Source organism: Oncorhynchus gorbuscha, linkage group LG22 (genome assembly GCF_021184085.1).
Source record: "Oncorhynchus gorbuscha isolate QuinsamMale2020 ecotype Even-year linkage group LG22, OgorEven_v1.0, whole genome shotgun sequence".
In the NCBI taxonomy this organism is placed as follows: domain Eukaryota; kingdom Metazoa; phylum Chordata; class Actinopteri; order Salmoniformes; family Salmonidae; genus Oncorhynchus; species Oncorhynchus gorbuscha.
In genome coordinates, this window is record NC_060194.1 from 13,416,604 (window position 1) to 13,444,253 (window position 27,650).

Consider the following 27,650-nt stretch of genomic DNA (forward strand, 5'->3'; position numbering starts at 1 on the left):
CTAGTAGACAAGATCACTCAGTATCATGACTTCTTCCTTATTGCCCACCAGTTGCTGTCATTCTTTTGCTGTACTTACACGGTCTGCTAGGCACAATCATTGATGGACAGTCCTCGTCTCGTAACACTTGTGCAACAGGCTTAAAGCAAAAAGAGGAGAAGTGTCAGTCATGTCGTACTAATTGTCGTTACGCTCCGTGAACAGAAAACTACAAAAGTGTTAAAACTCTGTCTTTAATTCATAATCTTTAACACAACGCAGCACAATTCAGTAGCCTGGGTGTGAGGTATTTGTATTTATTATGGATTCCCATTAGTTCCTGCCAAAGCAGCAGCTACTCTTCCTGGGGTCCAGCAAAATTATGGCAGTTTATACCATTTTAAAACATTACAATACATTCACAGATTTCACAACACTCTGTGTATCCACAGGCCCCTACTACACCACTACCACATATCTACAGTACTAAATCCATGTGTATGTATAGTGCGTATGTTATTGTATGTATGTATGTATGTATGTATGTATGTGTGTGTGTGTGTGTGTGTGTGTGTGTGTGTGTGTGTGTGTGTGTGTGTGTGTGTGTGTGTGTGTGTGTGTGTGTGTGTGTGTGTGTGTGTGTGCATGCGTGTGTGCGTGCGTGTGTGCGTGCATGTGTGTATGCATGTGTCTGTGCCAATGTTTGTTTTTTAAAATCTGTTTTTTAAATACAATTTTACTGCTTGTGTCAGTTACTTGATGTGAAATAGAGTTCCATGTAGTAATGGCTCTATGTAGTACTGTGTGCCTCCCATAGTCTGTTCTGGACTTGGGGACTGTGAAGAGACCTCTTGTGGCATGTCTTGTGGGGTATACATGGGTGTCCGAGCTTCAGTAGTTTAGACAGACAGCTCGGTGCATTCAACATGTCAATACCTCATAAATAAAAGTATTGATGAAGTCAACCTCTCCTCCACTTTCAGCCAGGAGAGATTGACATGCATATTATTAATATCAGCTCTCTCTGTACATCCGAGGGCCAGCAGTACTGCCCTGTTCTGAGCCAATTGCAATTTTCCAAAGTCCTTTTTTGTGGCACCTGACCACACGACTGAACAATAGTTAAGGTGCGACAAAATTAGAGCCTGTAGGACCTGCCTTGTTGATAGTGTTGTTAAGAAGGCAGAGCATCACTTTATTATAGACAAACTTCTCCCCATCTTAGCTACTACTGCATCAATATGTTTTGACCATGACAGTTTACAATCTGGGGTTACTCCAAGCAGTTTAGTCATCTCAACTTGCCTAATTTCCACATGATTTATTACAAGACTTAGTTGAGGGTCAGGGTTTAGTGAGTGTTATGTTCCAGACACAATGCTTCAGGTTTTATAAATATTTAGGGCTAACATATTCCTTTCCACCCACTCTGAAACTAACTGCAGCTCTTTGTTGAGTGTAGATGTAATTTCAGTCGCTGTAGTAGCTGACGTGTATAGTGTTGAGTCATCCGCGTACATAGAAACTCTGGCTTTACTCAAAGTCAGTGGAATGTTGTTAGTAAAAATTGAAAAAAGCAAGGGGCCTTAACAGCTACCCTGGAGAATTCCTGATTCTAACGGGATTATATTGGATAGGCTTCCATTAAAAAACACCCTCTGTGTTCTGTTAGACAAGTAATTCTTTATCCACATTATAGCAGAGGGTATAAAGCCATAACACAAACATTTTTACAGCAACAGACTACGATCAATAATGTCAAAAGCTGCACTGAAGTCTAACAAGACATCCCCCACAATAATTTTATCATCAATTTCTCTCAGCCAATCATCAGTCATTTGAGTAAGTGCTGTGCTTTTTGAGTGTCCTTCCCTTTAAGCATGCTGATATTCTGTTATCAATTTGTTTACATTAAAATAGCACTGTATCTGGTCAAACACAATATTTTCTAGACGTTTACTAAGGGTCGGCTATTTGAGCCAGCTTTAATATTATTGGGTAGCGGAATGACTTTAGCTTCCCTCCAGGCCTGAGGGCACACGACCTCTAGTAGGCTTAAAATGAAGATGTGGCAAATAGGAGAGGCAATATCGTCTGCTATTATCCTCAGTAATTTTCCATCTAGATTGTCAGGCCCTGGTGGCTTGTCATTGTTGATAGACAACAATAATTTTTTCACCTCTTCCACACGGACAGTACGGAATTCAAAATTATAATTCTTGTCTTTCATCATTTGTAATGTCAGGGTTTGTTGCTGGCATGTCATCCCTAAGTTTGCTTATCTTGCCAATGAAAAAGTAATTAAAGTAGTTTGCAATATCAGTGGGCTTTGTGATGAATGAGCCATCTGATTTAATAAATGAAGGAGTTGAGTTGGCTTATTTTCCCAAAATTTCATTTAAGGTGCCCCAAATCTTTTTACTATCATTGTCACGTTCTGACCTTAGTTCTTTTGTTATGTCTTTGTTTTAGTATGGTCAGGGCATGAGTTGGGTGGGTTGTCTATGTTCATTTTTCTATGATTTGGTATTTCTGTGTTTCGCCTGGTATGTTTCTCAATCAGAGGCAGCTGTCAATCGTTGTCCCTGATTGAGAGCCATACTTAGGCAGCCTGTTTTCACCCTTGAGTTGTGGGTGATTTTCTGTTGAGTGTTTATATCTGCACCAGACAGAACTGGTTCGTTCGTTCGTTCGTTCGTTCGTTCGTTCGTTCGTTCGTTCGTTCGTTCGTTCGTTAGTTCACTTTGTTGTTTTTGTTCAGTGTTCATTTACTTTATTAAAAAGATGGACACTTACCACGCTACGCATTGGTCCTCACCTTCTTCCACCACCAACGGCCGTTACAATCATTCTTTATATAATTGATCTTTGTTTCATAGTGTAGTTTCTTTTTCTTTTAATTTCAGTTTATTTAGGTTGTTCCTGCTTTAGACAACTAGTCGTTGTTACACGCGATGAAAGCAGTTCACATCCTAACAGTACACACTTCCAAACAGTGCTACGCCTACATGCATACCTTTGTTGGGTTGTTGAATCCTGGTTTGCAGAACAGCCTGTAATATTCCCAGGGGGCTGCAGTGATTTGGTATTGCAACTGCATATCTGTGTAGGTTGCAAATCTGTCCGGGCACTTGGAAACACACATCTGAGGAAGTATTGAACACACTCATGAATACCCAGTAAGCTGATATGACACCCTTTTTTAAAGGCCCCAAAGCAACCGTTTTTATATCAATATCGAATAACTTTGGAGCGACAATTAAGTTCTTTACTGTCACAAATTTGATAAAAAATGGACAAAAATGGCTTTTTAGCAAACAACTATTTCTCAAGCTAGAATTTTCCTCTGACTGTCTGGGAGTGGTCTGAGTGGGAAAGGGAAAACTGAAAATTAGCTGTTATTGGCAGAGAGGTTTGGAACTCTCTCTGTTATTGGTCTATTAACCAATTGAGGTCACCATGGAAAGCCGGGAACTCCCACCCATGCAAACCTGCTGATTGGAAGGTTCTGTGTAGATTGTATTTTCAACCAGCAACTATTAGGAAATAACACTGATATTTAGTTTTTGTTTTTTTACAGTGTTAGTTTCATCAGCTGTTGTACAATAAGATATAAAACAAATAGTTTGACTGCACTGGGCCTTTAACAATAACTCCACCTATGTACTCTATGAGTCAATACTGTTATTGACCAATATGCTATGAATACCTGAGTGGTGGGACACTGGAGGTTGATGAGGACAGCAGGGTTGGCACATTTCAGGATATTGAAGTAGAACAGTATGGATTTTTTTCTATAGAGAAAGAAAAACTTTGACACAGTGCTGATACAGTATTAGCACTAGGTGGCTGTAGAGTACAGAGCACACATTCAAAGAAAAGCCCTCACATACAATGATGTAACAGTCCCACATACAATGATGTTAAAATGGTCAACTATCTCTTCCCTTCTGTTCTTAATATCTCAATGCATTTTTGGTGAATTTCAGGATGATCCTCTCCAGTATTTCAGTATAATGGTTGAGATGGTGTAGTCTCCCCCCGACACGTGTTCCAGACTAAACTCCATCGTAATCCTTTAAGCCTGGGAGAACAACACAGTGCTAATTATTAGCGGATGAGATGTGAGAGCCCTAGCTAGCTGGGAGTAAACACACCACTCCCTATCTCACAGCCCGGCTCCACAAACAGCCTTATCACCGCTCCGCAGCCGCCACTAAAGAACTACTTTAATCATTGCCAAGGTTACAGCCTGTCAATCACACTTGAGGTTTATGAGGGGAATTCAACACCGAGCTGTTTAGTGTGGGGATCCAGTACCAGACTTTTGATTCAATGGGTTAGATTCTGTTGACAATGGGAACTGTGTGTGTGGGGGTGAGCTGCCTTTCAATTGTAATGGTCAATACAACAACATTGAAGCACGCAGGGCTAAGATAAAGAACCAGCCAATGGCCCAGGGGGCTACGCTTGGGCTCGATTGAAGTTAACATTAACAACATATCTAGGATCAGATTATCCTACACTGAATTCAAGGGGATGAAAACCTATTTAACCCTGTATCAGTGGTAGGGGGGAGATTCTACTAAATTCTACATTAATATCAGCAAATTGGGCACAAGGGAATTATCATTACCTCAAATTGCTCACAGGTATGTCCCTAGGGCTGCGTTTACATAGGCAGCCTAATTCTGATATTTTCCAACTAATTGTTCTTTTGACGAATCAGATCAGATATTTTGCCATTAATTGGGCAAAAGATAAGAATCGGGCTGCCTGTGTAAACACAGAGATATCGAGATAGTCGGAAGTCTACATACACTTAGATTGGAGTCATTAAAACTCGTTTATCAACCACTCCACAAATGTCTTGTTAACAAACTATAGTTTTGGCAAGTCGGTGAGGACATCTAATTTGTGCATGACACAAGTCATTTTTCCAAAAATTGTTCACAGACAGATTATTTCACTGATATCTCACTGTATCACAATTCCAGTGGGTCAGATGTTTACATACACTCAGTTGACTGTGCCTTTAAACAGCTTGGAAAATTCCAGAAGATTATGTCATGGTTTAGAAGCTTCCGATAGGCTAATTGACATCATTTGAGTCAATTGGAGGTGTACCTGTGGATGTATTTCAAGGCCTACCTTCAAACTCAGTGCCTCTTTGCCTGACATCATGGGAAAATCAAAAGAAATCGGCCAAGACCTCAGAAAAACAATTGTAGACCTCCACAAGTCTGGTTCATTGTTGGGAGCAATTTCCAAATGCCTGAAGGTACCACATTCATCTGTACAAACAATAGTACGCAAGTATAAACACCATGGGACCACGCAGCCGTCATATCACTCAGGAATTCCTAGAGATGAATGTACATTGGTGCGATAAGTGCAAATCAATCCCAGAACAACAGCCAAGGACCTTGTGAAGATGCCGGAGGAAACAGGTACAAAAGTATCTATATCCACAGTAATATGTGTCCTGTATCGACATAACCTGAAAGGCCACTCAGCAGGGAAGAAGCCACTGCTCCAAAACCGCTAAAAAAAAAGCCAGACTACGGTTTGCAACTGCACATGGGGACAAAGATTGTACTTTTTGGAGAAATGTCCTCTGGTCTGATGTAACAGAACTGTTTGGCCATAATGACCATCGATATGTCTGGAGGAAAAAGGGGGAGGCTTGCAAGCCGAAGAATCAGCATCATGTTGTGGGGGTGCTTTTCTGCAGGAGGGACTGATGCACTTCACAAAATAGATGGCATCATGAGGAGGAAAATTATGTGGATATATTGAAGCAACATCTCAAGACATCAGTCAGGAAGTTAAAGCTTGGTCACAAATGGGTCTTCCAAATGGACAATGACACCAAGCATACTTCCAAAGTTGTGGCAAAATGGCTTAAGGACAACAAAGTCAAGGTATTGGAGTGGCCATCACAAAGCCCTGACCTCAATCCAATAGAACATGTGTGGGAAGAACTGAAAAAGCGTGCGCTAACAAGGAGGCCTACAAACCTGACTCAGTTATACCAGCTCTGTCAGGAGGAATGCGACAAAATTCACCCAACTTATTGTGGGAAGCTTGTAGAAGGCTACCTGACACGTTTGACCCAAATTAAACAATTTAAAGGCAATGCTACCAAATACTTATTGAGTGTATGGAAACTTCTGACCCACTGGGAATGTGATGAAAGTAATAAAAGCTGAAATAAATATTTTTTTCTACTATTCTTCTGACATTTCACAATCTTAAAATAAAGTGGTGATCCTAACTGACCTAAAACAGGAATTTTTACTGGGATTAAATGTCAGGAATGGTGAAAACTGAGTTCAAATGTATTTGTCTAAAGTATATGTAAACTTCCGACTTCAACTGTACCTGGTTAATCAGTCACTACAGCAATTACTTACGCGTTTGGGGTACCCTTCTGCCCACAGAACTGTCCGTAGCTGTCTGTAGGGTAGATCACCTTCCTGGGGTCACCGTGTAGCCACGCTAGAGAGAGAAAAGGGAGGAGGTAGAAGGACGGAGAGAAAAAGAAAGAGAGAAACCAGTGAATTAATTAATCACCCTCTTGTGTCATTACCAAAATAAAAGACCAAAAATGGAAAAAGTCTCTTTGCACGACAGAATGAAATCGTATTCCCATTCCCTGGATCTAACTCAGATTCATCTTTGTGACACAGGGCGGAAAACAAGGGGAGAAATAGGGACTCTAATGATGTGAACTGGGAAGACAGCTCCTGTGGCAGGACCAGCAGGGGGAAAACGAACAGAGGGAAAAGCAAAATGAAGACAAGGTCATTCAAAATAAAAGACCAAAAATGGAAAAATCTTTGCACGACAGAATGTGATCTGTATGATGTGTTCTTCAGCTCCTTTAGTGGTCATTGTGTGTATTTTAGTGCCTCTCTACTGCTGTGGCTGAGTGTTGACAGGAGTCGATAGTGTTGGCCTAAAGCATAATCCCTCTTCTAAGGCTTATTTTCCGCATCGTTTACAGCACTGTTCAGAAAGCGTACAGGAGAGGAGCTGGATTTCCCTTTCTAAGACACCATATGTGTGTGTGTGTGTGTGTGCTTGCGTACCTGCATGTTTATCTGTGTCCTTTCGTTGGGATCAATAGCAGTACCTTTTTCCCATGAATGAAAGCCTGTCACCTCTCTCTAAGAGTCTGACTGACTAATGGGATCGTTGATTCCTGGCTGGCATGAAATGAGTGGCAGGTAATGTACTTCACTGCACAGTCTGTATTGTCGCCACATCAAAACTGATGTTTACAAGTCACTCCGCGCAGTAAGTACAGTATAGTATTCATGTTTTCACCCATGTCTTGGCTCTTTCCTTACCCATTAGGGTAGAGAGTCACCCATCCACAATGGGGTATCCGAATCCAACTGTAATGCGTCTGTACAGTATCTGAACTACTTAGTGAATGCTGATGACAGACGGATAGAGAGATAGAGAGTGGACTGGCATGTAGGGACCTGTAGATACACTCACCGGACAGTTTATTAGGTGCACCACCCCGTTCAGAAAAATGGTTCACTCCACGTGACAGTGAATCACGTGGCTGTGGCATGCTATATAAAGCAGTTACTGTTCAATTGAATGTGACCTAATTGACTTTGAGCACGGTATGATCGTCGGTGCCAGGCACGCCGGATCCAGTATCTCAGAATCATCCGCCCTCTTGGGTTTTTCACCAATGGCGGTGTCTAGGGTTTACCGAGAATGGTACGTCAATCAAAAAATAACTGCATCTTGGAACATACAACTCAATCTTTGTCACGGATGGGCTATTGCAGCAGATGACCACACAAGGTTCCACTCCTATCAGCTAAAAACAAGAAGAACAGAAATATGATAAAATTCACAATAAAATCCATGCCCTGAAGAATTCAGGCTGTTCTGGAGGCAAAGGGGGGTCCGACCCAGTACTAGATGGGTGTACCAAATAAACTGGCAGGTGAGTGTAAATAGTAAAGTTGCCACTACTCTAAAAATCAAAGAGAATCAGTAATTATGCTGAATTAATTATATACTGTATGGTGTCAGACTAATCTTTTTTATTATGGTCCAAGAGTACTTTAAATCAGCACAGCCAGAGGCTTCCCCCAAACCACACATGATGCTTCTGGGGTGAGAGAGAAAGTGTGTGTGTGTGTGTGTGTGTGTGTGTGTGTGTGTGTGTGTGTGTGTGTGTGTGTGTGTGTGTGTGTGTGTGTGTGTGTGTGTGTGTGTGTGTGTGTGTGTGTGTGTGTGTGTGTGTGTGTGTGTGCGCGCGAGTGTGTGCAAGAGAGAAAGAAGTGGATTGAGTGAGCGTGTCTGAGAGGATGAAGTTCTTGTGGATTTATTTTTGTGTTGTAGAGAGGGTTGGATTGGAGTAAATTGTAGTAAGTGTGTGTGTGTGTGTGTGTGTGTGTGCACGTGCTCATGCTTGTGCGCATGCATCCATCCTTTTTTTGTGCATGTGTGTACGGTGTTTGCAATGACCGTCTGAGTGAGTGAGTTTGCAATGACTGTCTTGTGTGTGTGCGCGCGTGCGTGTATTATGTGTGTGTGTGTGTGTGCGCGTGCGTGCGTGTAGTATGTGTGTGTGTGTGTGTGCGCGTGCGTGCGTGTAGTATGTGTGTGTGTGTGCGCGTGCGTGCGTGTAGTATGTGTGTGTGCGCGTGCGTGCGTGTAGTATGTGTGTGTGTGCGCGTGCGTGTAGTGTGTGTGTGTGTGTGCGCGTGCGTGCGTGTAGTATGTGTGTGTGTGTGCGCGTGCCTGTAGTATGTGTGTGTGTGTGCGCGTGCGTGTAGTATGTGTGTGTGTGTGATGGTGGGCTCGCCTCTCCTGGTAGCATGAGGTAATTTGTAGCTGGCAGGTGGGATGAAGAGTAAGGAGTGACTTCATCATTGCTCCAATATCAAGAGCTCTACGCTCTATTGGTTATGAATGCCTGCATCCCTTCTGCTCTTCAAAGGATGAGATCACACTAAAATATGAGACAAGAGCTACAACACGCCATTACCGAGGAGAACTCATACTAAAAATATGAGATGAAATGGCTGTGGCACATTGACAAAGGATGAACTTGAGTCTAGAGGACTGGGCTGCAGCGTGGACAACTTACATTATAATGGGTCTGGATGCCACGGTTCAATAATGACATTGGAAGGAATAAGGCCAGTTGGGCGGTTAAAGGTCATGAGTCTCTGGTGGCCAGTTCTGAGTAAGCTGCCAAGCATGAATATGTCTATCATCTGTCTCAAAGAAGGGTTGGGATTGGGAAGCTCCTCATCTCAATGTTTCAGAAGCATATATATATATATATACTTAAAACACTGATGCCTGCATTCACTCGTCTTATTCTGAAAACTGGAGGAATGTATTTGTGTGCTAAGTTGCCAAGGCCATTCTGTGGTTTCATTTGACTACAGGACAAAAGGTTTGTTTCTATTGTGTGCTACTAAGGACTGCAATGTAGGTTTGAATTGAATGATGCCCCATGTTCTCAAAGGCAATGTCACAGTATATATATATCTGTCCCTTTTCCAACAAAAAGACCCCTTGCTGAGACTGTCTGAATCAAAAGGATTTTTGAACAAAGGGCCTCTCACCCACTTTTCTCTCTCTCCCTGGCTGTCCTTTGCAGCATATCACCTCTCTATTTCAACACTGACCAGATATCAGTCATAACCCAGCTTTCTAGAACCGGAATCAATACACAGGAATGCTATATTTTACATTTCTACGTTTGATCCTTCTCTCTCTTTTCTCAACGATTACGGCTCCCTCTCACTGAGCGACTGTTGGGCATAGGGAGTAGGGCTGCCTATAACGTTTGTACCTAGTGGTGATGGTAATATAAGGGGAACAGTTGATTGCATCAATAAGTATTCAGAATGGAAAACGCATATCCGCTAACAGGGGAAATTGTAGAGCACAGTAATTAGCTGCTTGTACTCGATGTTTGAAGCAACTTTACCTTGAGTGCAGAGTCACTTCTAAAACTACACTTTCAATTTGCTGGCTGCTTACCATTTCTGAGATCATTACTATGAGAAAAGGTACAGAACTTTTGAAGCAGAAGAAATCATTGACTGATGGATTGATCTTTACCAGAACAGGGGAGGAGGAGAAGAGGAGAGAGGGATTAAAATAAAAAATAAAAAATGAGAGAGGAGATAAGAAGAACTTCCTAGAGCTGTGGGGCATGAAACATTCATTTCTACCAGAGGTGCTGTGAACGTCTTCGCATTCTGTCTCTGTGAATAGAACGGATGCTACACACTTATCTTTTTATTTCTCTCTCTCTCTCTCTCTCTCTCTCTCTCTCTCTCTCTCTCTCTCTCTCTCTCTCTCTCTCTCTCTCTCTCTCTCTCTCTCTCTCTCTCTCTCTCTCTCTCTCTCTCTCTCTCTCTCGCAGGCTCTTTTTCTTTGCATCTCTCTACTGCACACGATGTTTACTATGTCTCTCACACTTGCTACTTCTTTCTCTATTTCTCTCACACTCACACACACACACACACACACACACACACACACACACACACACACACACACACACACACACACACACACACACACACACACACACACACACACACACACACACACACACACACACACACACACACACACACACACACACACACACACACACACACACACACTTTCTTGTTTTTACCCTTTTATCTTCCTACTCCACCATCTAAACCCCAGTAGCTAGTTAGAAATGAATGGTATTCTGTTTAATCTTTTCTAACACAGCACAGAGTATTGAGCGGTGGGTTTTCAGAGCCCTCTGTGATCAAAAGGTTAATCTGCTGACTCGCACTCAGGGGGACAGTGTGTTTGGGTTTAGGCCAGTGTGGCATCACTGCTTTCAAAGAAGATTTCTAAACACAAGGCTTCTCATGTAGCAGCTCCCTTTACATCGCTTGTTAACACTGTTTTGTTTTGAAAGGACCAGAAATTTGACTCAACTAGGACGATGAAATAAGAGATGGATAGAATTTTACAGAATGGGGACCTGGAGGATAATGGAGGGTCATGCGTTTTCAATTTCAGTCAGGGGGAGGGTTTAGTATTTTTTTTAAATCTAGTCAAGGGGAGGGTTTAGTACTGTTTTAAATCTAGTCAAGGTGAGGGTTAAGTACTGTTGTAAATCTAGTCAAGGGGAGGGTTTGGTATTGTTTTAAATCTAGTCAAGGGGAGGGTTTAGTACTGTTTTAAATCTAGTCAAGGGGAGGGTTTGGTATTGTTTTAAATCTAGTCAAGGGGAGGGTTTAGTACTGTTTTAAATCTAGTCAAGGGGAGGGTTTAGTACTGTTTTAAATCTAGTCAAGGGGAGGGTTTAGTATTGTTTTAAATCTAGTCAAGGGGGGGGGGTTTAGTACTGTTTTAAATCTAGTCAAGGGGAGGGCTTAGTACTGTTTTAAATCTAGTCAAGGTGAGGGTTAAGTACTGTTTTAAATCTAGTCAAGGTGAGGGTTAAGTACTGTTTTAAATCTAGTCAAGGGGAGGGTTTAGTACTGTTTTAAATCTAGTCAAGGGGAGGGTTTAGTACTGTTTTAAATCTAGTCAAGGGGAGGGTTTAGTATTGTTTTAAATCTAGTCAAGGGGGGGAGGTTTAGTACTGTTTTAAATCTAGTCAAGGGGAGGGCTTAGTACTGTTTTAAATCTAGTCAAGGGGAGGGTTTAGTACTGTTTTAAATCTAGTCAAGGGGAGGGTTTAGTACTGTTTTAAATCTAGTCAAGGGGAGGGTTTAGTACTGTTTTAAATCTAGTCAAGGGGGGGGTTTAGTACTGTTTTAAATATAGTCAAGGGGATGGTTTAGTACTGTTTTAAATCTAGTCCAGGGGAGGGTTTAATACTGTTTTAAATCTCTAGTCAAGGGGAGGGTCATACAATTTGTAATTGATTACATTTCAATATTTCTCAGTGTTTTAGAATTAGTCGCTATATATCGGTGTGTGTCCAATACCGCCCCTCATCTCTCATTCTTCGCTGGGCGTGCAATACCAAGTGAGCCTATAGGCTATCTAGTGAGGTCTCAATAAATGAGCCATAGCCTATAGGCTAGGGGCTACGAAGTGCGTGCTGGGAGAAGCAAAGAGCAAAGTTATATTTCTAAGATAGCTGCTGGCATGGTGTAAATAAAACTACGCTGCATTACACACTGCAATGGGTATTCCAACCCTGAGCCCCGGGCCTGCTCTGCTTTTGCTGATACATTTTTTTTGTGTTCTGCCTAACCAATGGTTGTGCTGTGTAGGCCTGTGTAGGTGGCAGTTCAGTAATTTGTGATTAGGTCTAGTCCAAAAATTATTGCGCGAGGACTAGCCTATACCCTATGTTCTATTCAAATTGAGAAGGAGAGCGCGAAGATGGAAAGGAGGACCGGTGGCTACTACTATAATAGATTTTTATTAAAAACAATATGTTTCTTGCCCATGATATATTTATCAGAGTTATTAGAGTAGGTATAATGAATTAAAACGGGTCTTCATTTGATTTAGACTTTACTAACAACAAGAGGGCATTGTGTTGGAGCCTATTTCTTCCTATTTAAGAAATTAGAGGAAGGCCTACCTGTTTGACAGATGAAATCTAGCTATAGATTTTAAAGGAAAGAAAACAGATCCGATTATATAAAGGGATCAATAACAGCGATTTGGTCTGCGATACTGCGATGCTAGAAACAAGCTGTAAAATACCAAGGAAAGACGTGACTCCGATGCATATGGGGATATCATTGTTTAGTTTATTTGTCATTCAAAGGCTGAGCTACAACCTTCGAAAGCCGAGGAGACAAAACATTTACTTTGCTTGGGAAGTAATCTAATTCTGTCACTATCCATTGATTAAGCTATTCACTTTCTGTACAATAGAAGATGTTTCAACTCAGACAGCTTTTAGGGAAACACTTGTGACCTTCTCTCGTTGGGTTTAGCAAAGGAAGAAGAGTAGCCAGCAGTTAAAGCTGAAAATGTTCTGCTTCGGTAGGCCAACTCTGTCTGGGGTGGAAAGGTAGCCTTACTCTGTCTGGGGTGGGAAGGTAGAATTACTCTGTCTGGGGTGGAAAGGTAGGCCTACTCTGTCTGGGGTGGAAATGTAGGCCTACTCTGTCTGGGGTGGAAAGGTAGGCCTACACTTTCTGGGGTGGAAAGGTAGGCTTACTCTGTCTGGGGTGGAAAGGTAGGCCTACTCTGTCTGGGGTGGAAAGGTAGGCTTACTCTGTCTGGGGTGGAAAGGTAGGCCTACTCTGTCTGGGGTGGAAATGTAGGCCTACTCTGTCTGGGGTGGAAAGGTAGGCCTACTCTGTCTGGGGTGGAAAGGTAGGCTTACTCTGTCTGGGGTGGAAAGGTAGGCCTACTCTGTCTGGGGTGGAAAGGTAGGCTTACTCTGTCTGGGGTGGAAAGGTAGCCTTACTCTGTCTGGGGTGGAAAGGTAGCCTTACTCTGCCTGGGGTGGAAAGGTAGGCTTACTCTGTCTGGGGTGGAAAGGTAGGCTTACTCTGTCTGGGGTGGAAAGGTAGGCTTACTCTGTCTGGGGTGGAAAGGTAGGCTTACTCTGTCTGGGGTGGAAAGGTAGGCCTACTCTGTCTGGGGTGGAAAGGGAAGCCTAACCTTTGAAAGTACCATGCTCAGATTCCTAATGACATCTCAGATTTAAATATCTGCAAACAGGAACAGTTTTGTTGCAAACAAGACACACTGATTTGGCATTTTAGAAATATAATAAGATAGGCCTATTCTCTGTCCATTCCTAGCCTGTAGTTTTGGTAATTTGTGTGGTATTAAAAAATATTCTGCTAATATATAAAATGACATACAATTCCATTAAATGTTTACGAAATGATTTTTTTTCTTGGACCTACAAACAATATGAGAACTTCCTGCAATGCTTTTACCAGTGGTCTGCGAACCCACAACATTCTGCCCCTTAGCCATATGTGCTGTCAAAATTCCTGCATTTCCATGTAATGCTTACCGGATGAAGAACAGTTTCTAAAAATGCATATCTAAGGCAATTGTCTGTCCAAGAAGTGAGGGTAAATGGTAGGCATGTTCTCTGTATCCACTTTTTGTTTTAATTATTATTTTGGGTATACGGGAGGGTCACTTGTTTAAAAAAAGTGTTACAGGAGGGCTTAGGTCAAATATATTTTGCTGAAGGCAGGGCCATCCATTTTCATTTTTCAAGGTGTCCAATTTTCTCTAAGTAACCCTGATTATAAACAGCGTTCACTCCATGAAGGCTAATATTTAGTCTGTCCAATGCTAGTCTCACTTCCTAGACTTGTGGGAAGGTGAGAGATCGGGTTTCATCCAATACATGTAGACCTATATGTCATGAAAAGTTGTATAGACATCCTTACACTTTCCTGGTAATAGTGGTTATGGTTTTGTATCCACTCACCCACAGTCCCCAGTGCTATGTATCCAAGGATGACGATGATGAAGATCACACAGCAGAACACGTCTGTACAGCTTCTGTAGAGAGAGAGAGAGAGAGAGAGAGAGAGAGAGAGAGAGAGAGAGAGAGAGAGAGAGAGAGAGAGAGAGAGAGAGAGAGAGAGAGAGAGAGAGAGAGAGAGAGAGAGAGAGAGAGGAAGAAAATGTAAATATCCTTGACAAGGCTTTCAATACTCAACATACTCGCAGAAAGAGAAACGACAGGAGAGAGAAATTAGAGTGTAAAAGGGAGAGAGAAACGAGAGGAGAGAGATAAGTACCCATCAAGGCCTCGTTCATTATTCTGTTTAAGATCAAACCGCAGCCGAGGGGAACCATGGCATTGATGAGATGTTTTCCAAACGTTTAAATGAAATATTAACCTCAACAATCTGCTGCTATCAATCCCTGTGGACGCGTCACATTCCCACACTCTCTTTCCCTGGGTTTGGCCACTGGAATGGCTCTTGCAGTGTCTGTACTAGTGTGTGTGTGTGTGTGTGTGTGTGTGTGTGTGTGTGTGTGTGTGTGTGTGTGTGTGTGTGTGTGTGTGTGTGTGTGTGTGTGTGTGTGTGTGTGTGTGTGTGTGTGTGTGTGTGTGTGTGTGTGTGTGTGTGTGTGTGTGTGTGTGTGTGTCAAGTGCTTACATGTTTCTCTGGACTGGATATTGTCACTTATCCACAATAGGTAGTGTGCATGCAAGTGTTCCAATCCATGATTTGATTTGAGATAATTGTTAGCGTGGCCTCCAGGAAATCATTGATCCAGCGACCTATCTAGTGTCATGTTTAATCACAAAGGGGACTGTGAAGAGACAAAGCCATTTTATATATCTTGTATTGTAATTTGAACTGTACTATGTATGATGTCATGCTTCATGTGGACCCCAGGAAGAGCAGCTGATGCTTTTGCAGTGGCTAATGGGGATCATAATTAATACATAATTACTCAGCTTACATATCAATCGAATGTGTAGAAATCCCTCCCTTGCCTCCCAGCTGACTACTTATCGAGCACTGAGGTAATGTCTGATTACTCCAATTTGATTGGTTGGGATTGACATCTATCAATGAGAGTTATGCTCAGCCCCTCTCTAACCTGTCAGGGAAGGCCTTCACAAGTGGCAGCGTTTGTTTTGGGCGGAAGTTCCACATTTTAGACCATTCCATTGGTCCTTAAGTGAAATCTCCACCCAGCCCAGGGACCGGGCAATACAAAATGAGAGCACCCAATCCCTTTCACCAGCAGTATACTGTCATTGGAATGCATGAACCTCAACAGTCCAGGTTAGTGGGTTATAACAGACCATGACCGTAAGGTGATGTGTTTAGGGAATAGTGATCAGGTTGTGATTGGCAGCACTGGGTCATTGAGTTGACAGTGTTAGTAGTAGACCTGGTGTTGAGCTGCACAGCAGGCTTTCACAAACACATTGCTCAACGCTCCCCACTGCTCCCTAGTGCTCAATAATTCAGTCTTTAGCTGAGCAGCACTTTTCCCAGATCCAACAGGCCTGCCGAGACACACAGAACTGTACACAAATACACACATACACAAGCACCTGCACGCATGTATAGTGCACACATACACACACACGCAAACACACACACGCAAACACACACACACACACACATACACACACACGCAAACACACACACGCAAACACACACACGCAAACACACACACACACACACACACACACACACACACACACACACACACACACACACACACACACACACACACACACACACACACACACACACACACACACACACACACACACACACACACACACACACACACACACACACACACACACACACACACACACACACACACACACACACACACACACACAATGTTGAGCCGTGTGAATAGTTCAGGATCCCCATTATCTACTGCACATGCAACAGCTACTCTTCCTGGGGTCCTCATAAAACGCACAAATACATGACGAAGAACAGAACAGTTATAGACAAGAACATTACATTATGTTTAAATAATAATACATCAATAAAAACTAAACAAGCAAAATAACTGACTAAAATAAGCGTTATATATTGGAAAGACACTAAGAGACAACAAAAATACTATTTACACGCAATCCTATTAAGTATTCATATTCTTAAATACAGTTAAGCAGTAGTAGTAGAAGGAATAGTGGTAGGACAGGTTGAAGGTTCTGCCTCCCTGTTGATATTAGGTCTGCCCATAGTACAGTAGTTAGTGTTTTCCTGCTCTGTCCTTTCCAGTCCTCTGGAACAACCATGGGCGATGCTGAAAGCATAACACTCTCCTCTTAACTCTCATTCACCAGCTGATGAGAATTAAACACACTGACTTGAGAGCAGAAACATCAGCTAAACTCAAGCAGGGAGAGAGAGAGAGAGGTAGGAAGAGAGGGAGGAGAGAGAGAGAGAGGTAGGAAGAGAGGGAGGAGAGAGGAGGAGAGAGAGAGAGAGAGAGAGAGAGAGAGAGAGAGAGAGAGAGAGAGAGAGAGAGAGAGAGAGAGAGAGAATGTGTGTGTGTTTATGTGTTTGTGTGCATGCTTGTGGATGTTTGTGTGCATGCTTGTGTGTGTTTGTATGCATGCTTATGGGTGTTTGTGTGCAGGCTTGTGGGTGTTTGTGTGCAGGCTTGTGGGTGTTTGTGTGCAGGCATGTGGGTGTTTGTATGCATGCTTATGGGTGTTTGTGTGCAGGCTTGTGGGTGTTTGTGTGCAGGCTTGTGGGTGTTTGTGTGCAGGCTTATGGGTGTTTGTGTGCAGGCTTGTGGGTGTTTGTGTGCAGGCTTGTGGGTGTTTGTGTGCAGGCTTGTGGGTGTTTGTGTGCAGGCTTGTGGGTGTTTGTGTGCAGGCTTGTGGGTGTTTGTGTGCAGGCATGTGGGTGTTTGTGTTTGTGTGCAGGCTTGTGCGTGTTTGTGTGCAGGATTGTGCGTGTTTGTGTGTAGGATTGTGGGTGTTTGTGTGCAGGCTTGTGGGTGTTTGTGTGCAGGACTGTGCATGTTTGTGTGCAGGCTTGTGGGTGTTTGTGTGCAGGCATGTGGGTGTGTGTGTGCAGGCTTGTGGTTGTGTGCAGGCTTGTGGGTGTTTGTGTGCAGGATTGTGGGTGATTGTGTGCAGGATTGTGGGTGTTTGTGTGTAGGATTGTGGGTGTTTGTGTGCAGGATTGTGCGTGTTTGTGTTTGTGTGCAGGATTGTGGGTGTTTGAGTGCAGGATTGTGGGTGTTTGTGTGTAGGATTGTGGGTGTTTGTGTGCAGGATTTTGGGTGTTTGTGTGTAAGACTGTGGGTGTTTGTGTGCAGGCATGTGGGTGTTTGTGTTTGTGTGCAGGCTTGTGGGTGTTTGTGTGCAGGATTGTGCGTGTTTGTGTGTAGGATTGTGGGTGTTTGTGTGCAGGCATGTGGGTGTTTGTGTTTGTGTGCAGGCTTGTGGGTGTTTGTGTGCAGGATTGTGCGTGTTTGTGTGTAGGATTGTGGGTGTTTGTGTGCAGGCTTGTGGGTGTTTGTGTGCAGGACTGTGCATGTTTGTGTGCAGGCTTGTGGGTGTTTGTGTGTAGGATTGTGCGTGTTTGTGTGTAGGATTGTGGGTGTTTGTGTGCAGGATTGTGCGTGTGTGTGCAGGCTTGTGGGTGTTTGTGTGCAGGCTTGTGGGTGTTTGTGTGCAGGATTGTGGGTGATTGTGTGCAGGATTGTGGGTGATTGTGTGCAGGATTGTGGGTGTTTGTGTGTAGGATTGTGGGTGTATGTGTGCAGGATTGTGCGTGTTTGTGTTTGTGTGCAGGATTGTGGGTGTTTGTGTGTAGGATTGTGGGTGTTTGTGTGCAGGATTGTGGGTGTTTGTGTGTAGGACTGTGGGTGCTTGAGTGCATGCTTGTGGGTGTTTGTGTGCAGGATTGTGTGTGTGTGTGTGCAGGCTTGTGGGTGTTTGTGTGCAGGCTTGTGGGTGTTTGTGTGCAGGATTGTGGGTGTTTGTGTGCAGGATTGTGGGTGTTTGTGTGTAGGATTGTGGGTGTTTGTGTGTAGGATTGTGGGTGTTTGTGTGCAGGATTGTGGGTGTTTGTGTGTAGGATTGTGGGTGTTTGTGTGTAGGATTGTGGGTGTTTGTGTATAGGATTGTGGGTGCTTGTGTGTAGGATTGTGGGTGTTTGTGTGTAGGATTGTGGGTGTTTGTGTGTGTGAAATAAAGTTAGAAAGATAATACTTTTTCAGAATCAGGATTCTAAAGATCCTGAGGACACTAAAATGAACTCAGAGTAGCACACATTGATAATGTCCCTATATACACTACCGGTCAAAAGTTTAGACACACCTACTCATTCAAGGGTTTTTCTCTATTTTTACTATTTTCTACATTATGGAATAAAATTGAAGACATCAAAACTATGAAATAACACATGGAATCATGTAGTAACCAAAAAAGTGTTAAACAAATCAAAATAGATTTAATATTTGAGATTCTCCAAATAGCCACCCTTTGCCTTGATGACAGCTTTGCATACTCTTGGCTTTATCAACCAGCTTCATGAGGTAGTCACCTGGAATACATTTCAATTAACAGGTGTGCCTTGTTACAAGTAAATTTGTGGAATTTCATTCCAGGTTAATGCATTTGAGCCAATCATTTGTGTTGTGACAAGGTACAGAAGAGCCCTATTTGGTAAAAGACCAAGTCCATATCATGGTAAGAACAGCTCAAATAAGCAAAGAGAAATGACAGTCCATCATTACTTTAAGACATAAAGGTCAGTAAATACAGAAAATTCAAGAACTTTGAAAGTTTCTTCAAGTGCAATCGCAAAAACCATCAAGCGCTATGATGAAATTGGGTCTCATGAGGACCGCCACAGGAATGGAAGTCCCAGAGTTACCTCTGCTGCAGAGGATAAGTTCATTAGATTTAACAGCCTCAGAAATTGCAGCGCAAATAAATGCTTCACAGAGCTCAAGTAACAAACACATCTCAACATCAACTGTTCATTGGAGACTGCGTGAATCGGGCCTTCATGGTCGAATTGCTGCAAAGAAACCACTACTAAAAGACACCAATAATAAGAAGAGACTTGTTTGGGCCAAGAAACACGAGCAATGGACATAAGACCGGTGTAAATTTTTCCTTTGGTCTGGAGTCCAAATTGAAGATCTTTGGTTCCAACCGCCATGTCTTTGTGAAATGCGGTGTGCGTGAATAGATGTGCATGTGTATTTCCCACCATAAAACATGGTGTGGGGGTGCTTTGCTGGTGACACTGTCTGAGATTGATTTAGAATTCAAGGCTTAACCAGCATGGCTACTGCAAGATACACCATCACCTCTGGTTTGGGCTTAGTGGACTATCATCTGTTTATCAACAGGACAATGACCCAACACACTTCCAGGCTGTGTAAGGGCTATTTTTACCAAGAAGGAGAGTGACGGAGTGCTGCATCAGATGACCTGGCCTCCACAACCCCCCGACCTCAACCAAATTGAGATAATTTGAGATGAGTCGGACCGCAGAGTGAAGTAAAAGCAGCCAACAAGTGCTCAGCATACAGTACGTGGGAACTCCTTCAAGACTGTTGAAAAAGCATTCCAGGTGAAGCTGGTTGAGAGAATGCCAAGCGTGTGCAAAGCTGTCATCAAGGCAAAGGGTGGCTATTTGAAGAATCTCAAATATATTTAGATTTGTTTATGATTCCATGTGTTATTTCATAGTTTTGATGTCTTCTCTATTATTCTACAATGTTGAAAATAATAAAAAATAAAGAAAAAACCCTTGAAGAATGAGTAGGTGTTCTAAAACTTTTGACCGGTAGTGTATACAAACAAACAACCTGCAGAGTACAGTATCTTTCCTTCAGTATGTTCCCACCTATCTCCCTCAGAGTGATACAATAGACAGGGGTCCCTAGTTACATAGTTAGAAATCATTTGTACACTGCAAATTGACCGCAAGAATCTCAAACAGATATATAGTATTTGAAAAAAACTGAATTTCAAATATTGCGATACGATCACATATGCCTCTCTATTTATACCTGGGAATACTTGGTTACAGATTCCCTTAAAATTAAAATCACATTTAGCTTATTTCCTAATAATTTTACAATACTCTATGTCCAAGAAAAATGATTTTAAAAGATAAAATAAAAATGAATATTTTTTTGCTCAGAAAACTTGGTGGCCCCCCAAAAATCATGCTACATATTTTATGAAAACAAATATAGATATATTTCACCTTTATTTAACCAGGTAGGCAGATTGAGAACAAGTTCTCATTTACAACTGCGACCTGGTCAAGATAAAGCAAAGCAGTGGGACAAAAACAACAACACAGAGATACACATGGGATAAACAAACGTACAGTCAATAACACAATATAAAAATCTATGTACAGTGTGTGCAAATGTAGAAAGATTATAGTGGTAAGGCAATAAAGAGGCCATAGTGGCGAAATAATTACAATTTGACATTAACACTGGAGTAATAGATGTGCAGATGATGATGTGCAAGTAAAGATACTGGGGTGCAAAAGAGCAAAAAAAATAGATAACAATATGGGGATGAGGTAGTTGAGTGTGCTATTTACAGATAGGCTGTGTACAGATACAGTGATCGGTACGCTACTCTGACAGCTGATGCTAAAAGTTAGAGAGGGAGATATAAGTCTCCAGCTTCAGTGATTTTTGCAATTTGTTCCAGTCATTTGCAGCAGGGAACTGGAAAGAAAGGCGGCCAAAGTAGGTGTTGGCTTTGGGGATGACCAGTGAAATATACCTGCTGGAGCGTGTGCTACAGGTGGGTGTTGCTATGGTGACCAGTGAGCTGAGATAAGGTGGGGCTTTATCTAGCAAAGACTTATAGATGACCTGTGTTTGGTGACAAATATGTAGCAAGGGCCAGCCAATGAGAACATACAGGTTGCAGTGGTAGGTAGTAAATGGGGCTTTGGTGACAAAATGGATGGCACTGTGATAGACTACACTTGGCTACAGGGGTAGCCAAGTGGTAGCCAAGTGGAAAGCATGGCCAGCCGTAGAAAAATGCTTATTGAAATTCAATTATCGTAGATTTATTGGTGGTGACAGTGTTTATTGTTCTTATTCCGGAGTTCTAAATTGAGCAGCTGCTGAAAAATGAGCTCCTGTATATATTGAGATTTAAATGTTTTTTTAGAGTGAAGTACATCAAAAAAATCAAGAGAAAACTGCAAGACTCAATAGAAGACAAAACATGGAACAAACCAAAAAAGACAGGCTGAAAAATTGAAAAATTAACTATTTTTCATAAAATTGTACAGTTATCTTAGCTAGCTGAATTGCTAGCAGAATTGTTTACTTGTTGCTAAGCAGTTGCTAGGGACTCTCCTGGAAGAAGCTAGCTAGCTTACAAAGAATAACAACAAAAAATATCTAGTTAACAGAAGAAAGGAAGACAAAATAAGGACAAAAGAAGGACAGAAGAAAAAGGAAAAGAAAGAGGACAACAAAGTGAAACAGTCAGCACTTCTATTGCAACTTTGTATTTCGTCGCCCTAGCGTAGTCTACACTGCTATCTGCCCAGCAGCTAGCCAGCTAGCCAGCTAGCATACGTCCACCGTCTACCGAATAGCAGCACTGTAGAAACTATTACACTCAACTGAACGACTTGATTAGTGTAGTGTTAGCTAGCTACATAGTTGTCTTTGCTGTCTTCGTATCCAAGATAATTGTGTAGTTTAGAGCGTGTAGTCTTAGAGTGATTATCTTAATTTACCGAGGTTAGCTAGCCAGCTATTTGTCGTCCTTAACGTAGGAGACATTGCTAGCTAGCCAACAGCTAGCCAACATCTACTGAATAGAACTTCCGCACTCAACAACCCGGTCGCATTACGCTTCGCTCCACAGGTAGTATCACATTTTTCATTTCATTTCATTACAGCACAAAGGTTTGATTTGTTTGATCGTAGCTAGCTACATAGCTAGCTACATAGCCGTCTGTGTATCAAAGATAATTGTGTAGTCTAGAGCGATTTTCTAGGTTAGCTAGCCAGCTATTGTCGTTCTTTTAACGCAACGTAACGTGATCAACACTGCTAGCTAGCCAGCTAGCCCCCGAATAGCAGCACTGTAGAAACTATTACACTCAACGGAACGACTTGATTAGTGTAGTGTCAACAACGCAGTCACTGCCAGCTAGCCTACAAAGTCAACAATGCAGCCACTGCCAGCTAGCCTACTTCAGCAGTACTGTATCATTTTAATCATTTTAGTCAATAAGATTCTTGCTACGTAAGCTTAACTTTCTGAACATTTGAGACGTGTAGTCCACTTGTAATTCCAATCTCCTTGCATTAGCGTAGCCTCTTCTGTAGCCTGTCAACTATGTGTCTGTCTATCCCTGTTCTCTCCTCTCTGCACAGACCATACAAACGCTCCACACCGCGTGGCCGCTGCCACCCTAATCTGGTGGTCCCAGCGCGCACGACCCACGTGGAGTTCCAGGTCTCCGGTAGCCTCTGGAACTGCCGATCTGCAGCCAACAAGGCAGAGTTCATCTTAGCCTATGCCTCCCTCCAGTCCCTCGACTTCTTAGCACTGACAGAAACATGGATCACCACAGATAACACTGCTACTCCTACTGCTCTCTCTTCGTCCGCCCACGTGTTCTCGCACACCCCGAGAGCTTCTGGTCAGCGGGGTGGTGGCATCGGGATCCTTATCTCTCCCAAGTGGTCATTCTCTCTTTCTCCCCTTACCCATCTGTCTATCGCCTCCTTTGAATTTCATGCTGTCACAGTTACCAGCCCTTTCAAGCTTAACATCCTTATAATTTATCGCCCTCCAGGTCCCCTCGGAGAGTTCATCAATGAGCTTGATGCCTTGATAAGCTCCTTTCCTGAGGACGGCTCACCTCTCACAGTTCTGGGCGACTTTAACCTCCCCACGTCTACCTTTGACTCATTCCTCTCTGCCTCCTTCTTTCCACTCCTCTCCTCTTTTGACCTCACCCTCTCACCTTCCCCCCCTACTCACAAGGCAGGCAATACGCTCGACCTCATCTTTACTAGATGCTGTTTTTCCACTAACCTCATTGCAACTCCCCTCCAAGTCTCCGACCACTACCTTGTATCCTTTTCCCTCTCGCTCTCATCCAACACTTCCCACACTGCCCCTACTCGGATGGTATCGCGCCGTCCCAACCTTCGCTCTCTCTCCCCCGCTACTCTCTCCTCTTCCATCCTATCATCTCTTCCCTCTGCTCAAACCTTCTCCAACCTATCTCCTGATTCTGCCTCCTCAACCCTCCTCTCCTCCCTTTCTGCATCCTTTGACTCTCTATGTCCCCTATCTTCCAGGCCGGCTCGGTCCTCCCCTCCCGCTCCGTGGCTTGACGACTCATTGCGAGCTCACAGAACAGGGCTCCGGGCAGCCGAGCGGAAATGGAGGAAAACTCGCCTCCCTGCGGACCTGGCATCCTTTCACTCCCTCCTCTCTACATTTTCCTCCTCTGTCTCTGCTGCTAAAGCCACTTTCTACCACTCTAAATTCCAAGCATCTGCCTCTAACCCTAGGAAGCTCTTTGCCACCTTCTCCTCCCTCCTGAATCCCCCCTCCTCCCTCTCTGCAGATGACTTCGTCAACCATTTTGAAAAGAAGGTCGACGACATCCGATCCTCGTTTGCTAAGTCAAACGACACCGCTGGTTCTGCTCACACTGCCCTACCCTGTGCTCTGACCTCTTTCTCCCCTCTCTCTCCAGATGAAATCTCGCGTCTTGTGACGGCCGGCCGCCCAACAACCTGCCCGCTCGACCCTATCCCCTCCTCTCTTCTCCAGACCATTTCCGGAGACCTTCTCCCTTACCTCACCTCGCTCATCAACTTATCCCTGACCGCTGGCTACGTCCCTTCCGTCTTCAAGAGAGCGAGAGTTGCACCCCTTCTGAAAAAACCTACACTCGATCCCTCCGATGTCAACAACTACAGACCAGTATCCCTTCTTTCTTTTCTCTCCAAAACTCTTGAACGTGCCGTCCTTGGTCAGCTCTCCCGCTATCTCTCTCAGAATGACCTTCTTGATCCAAATCAGTCAGGTTTCAAGACTAGTCATTCAACTGAGACTGCTCTTCTCTGTATCACGGAGGCGCTCCGCACCGCTAAAGCTAACTCTCTCTCCTCTGCTCTCATCCTTCTAGACCTATCGGCTGCCTTCGATACTGTGAACCATCAGATCCTCCTCTCCACCCTCTCCGAGTTGGGCATCTCCGGCGCGGCCCATGCTTGGATTGCGTCCTACCTGACAGGTCGCTCCTACCAGGTGGCGTGGCGAGAATCTGTCTCCTCACCACGCGCTCTCACCACTGGTGTCCCCCAGGGCTCTGTTCTGGCCCTCTCCTATTCTCGCTATACACCAAGTCACTTGGCTCTGTCATAACCTCACATTGTCTCTCCTATCATTGCTATGCAGATGACACACAATTAATCTTCTCCTTTCCCCCTTCTGATGACCAGGTGGCGAATCGCATCTCTGCATGTCTGGCAGACATATCAGTGTGGATGACGGATCACCACCTCAAGCTGAACTTCGGCAAGACGGAGCTGCTCTTCCTCCCGGGGAAGGACTGCCCGTTCCATGATCTCGCCATCACGGTTGACAACTCCATTGTGTCCTCCTCCCAGAGCGCTAAGAACCTTGGCGTGATCCTGGACAACACCCTGTCGTTCTCAACTAACATCAAGGCGTGGCCCGTTCCTGTAGGTTCATGCTCTACAACATCCGCAGAGTACGACCCTGCCTCACACAGGAAGCGGCGCAGGTCCTAATCCAGGCACTTGTCATCTCCCGTCTGGATTACTGCAACTCGCTGTTGGCTGGGCTCCCTGCCTGTGCCATTAAACCCCTACAACTCATCCAGAACGCCGCAGCCCGTCTAGTGTTCAACCTTCCCAAGTTCTCTCACGTCACCCCGCTCCTCCGCTCTCTCCACTGGATTCCAGTTGAAGCTCGCATCCGCTACAAGACCATGGTGCTTGCCTACGGAGCTGTGAGGGGAACGGCACCTCAGTACCTCCAGGCTCTGATCAGGCCCTACACCCACATAAGGGCACTGCGTTCATCCACCTCTGGCCTGCTCGCCTCCCTACCACTGAGGAAGTACAGTTCCCGCTCAGCCCAGTCAAAACTGTTCGCTGCTCTGGCTCCCCAATGGTGGAACAAACTCCCTCACGACGCCAGGACAGCGGAGTCAATCACCACCTTCCGGAGACACCTGAAACCCCACCTCTTTAAGGAATACCTAGGATAGGATAAAGTAATCCTTCTCACCCCCCCCCCTTAAAATATTTAGATGCACTATTGTAAAGTGGCTGTTCCACTGGATGTCATAAGGTGAATGCACCAATTTGTAAGTCGCTCTGGATAAGAGCGTCTACTAAATGACTTAAATGTAAATGTAAAAGTGTTTCCTAGCCTCAGTGCAGTGGGCAGCTGGGAGGAGATGCTCTTATTCTCCATGGACTTTACAGTGTCACAAAACGTTTTGGAATTAGTGCTACAGGATGCACATTTCTGTTTGAAAAAGCTAGCCTTAGCTTTCCTAACTGACTGTGTATATTGGTTCCTGACTTCCCTGAAAAGTTGCATATTGCGGGGGCTTTTCGATGCTAATGCAGTACACCACAGGATGTTTTTGTGCTGGTCAAGGACAGTCAAGTCTGGAGTGAACAATTTCTAGATTTTTTGAATGGGGCATGCTTATTTAAGATGGTGAGGAAAGCACTTTAAAAAAACATCCAGGCACCCTCTACTGACGGGATGAGGTCAATACCCTTCCAGGATACCCGGGCCAGGTCGATTAGAAAGGCCTGCTCGCTGAAGTGTTTTAGGGAGCATTTGACAGTGATGAGGGGTGGTCATTTGACCGCGGACCCATTACGGATGCAGACAATGAGGCAGTGATCTCTGAGATCCTGGTTGAAGACAGCAGAGGTGTATTTAGAGGGCAAGTTGGTCAGAATGATATCTTTGAGGGTGCCCATGTTTACGGATTTAGGGTTGTACCTGGTAGGTTCCTTGATAATTTGTGTGAAATTGAGGGCATCTAGCTTAGATTGTAGGACAGCCGGGGTGTTAAGCATTCCCAGTTTAGGTGACCTAACAGTATGAACTCTGAAGATAGATGGGGGGGGAATAAATTCACATATGATGTCCAGGGCACAGCTGGGGGCTGAGGGGGATCTATAACAAGTGGCAACAGTGAGAGACTTATTTCTGGAAGGGTGGATTTTTAAAAGTAAAAGTGAACTGTTGGGGCACAGACCTGGATAGTATGACAGAACTCTGCAGGCTATCTCTGCAGTAGATTGCAACTCCGCCCCCTTTGGCAGTTCTATATCTTGTCTGAAAATTATGTAGTTGGGGATGGAAATTTCTGAATTTTTGGTGGCCTTCCTAAGCCTGCACTAGAATAATTAAAAAATAATAAACATTGGCCTGTGAGCTCTATGATAAAGAACGACCACCTCATTCTGAAGGGTGATGGACAATTTATAGAGATAAATCACCAAAACAGTCACCTCTCAACGCCGCACTGCAAATTATGTGTTGCCTTTCAGGAGTTATCGGCACACAAAATGTTGTTTTATAAATCACTGCCTCTGAACCAGTCATGTGTTTGGGGGGCCCTGTGCTGTTCGCTTAATCGCTGTCATAAATTCAAATTTCGCAGGAGAATTTAGGAAGGAGAGACAGTCAGATTATGAGAATTGATGCGACTTGGGATTCAATAGCCTGGTCCATGATCTGTTCGTGCTCTTTTGCCAACTTGCGGCAATCAGTGACGAGGAGTTGGAAAGGCAACACAAACAGATCTGAGTCCAGGCTAGAGATTCAATAGTCGACTGGTTTAATCTGCGGCCATCTTTAAAGTCCCATCATTAAACGACTCCATATCGCTCACTCAAAATAGACATTGAAGAGACTGAATTAATGTCTCTCGTTTTTAATTAAAACCACTGATCCATTCCTGCAGGACTGCTTTATGTCTCTGAATAGGAACTTGATGAATGATTCTATCAATCGCTGTGAACGGTAATGAGAAGATGGCAGTTGGCACCCTGAGTGAAATATGGGCTTGAAATGATAACTGCACATAAACAAAGCAAATCTATATTTATGAGCTCAAAAAGAACAACCAGACAAAAGTGTCCCCAAAAAGTCAAAGTTTACAGCATCTTTGAGCTACTGTAAA

At 43.7% G+C, this 27,650-nt stretch overlaps 1 pseudogene; it reads right to left on the reverse strand.

Moving 5' to 3' along the window:
• The window catches only part of LOC124009922, a 106,003-nt pseudogene that overhangs the window by 6,763 nt on the left and 71,590 nt on the right, over positions 1 to 27,650 (reverse strand).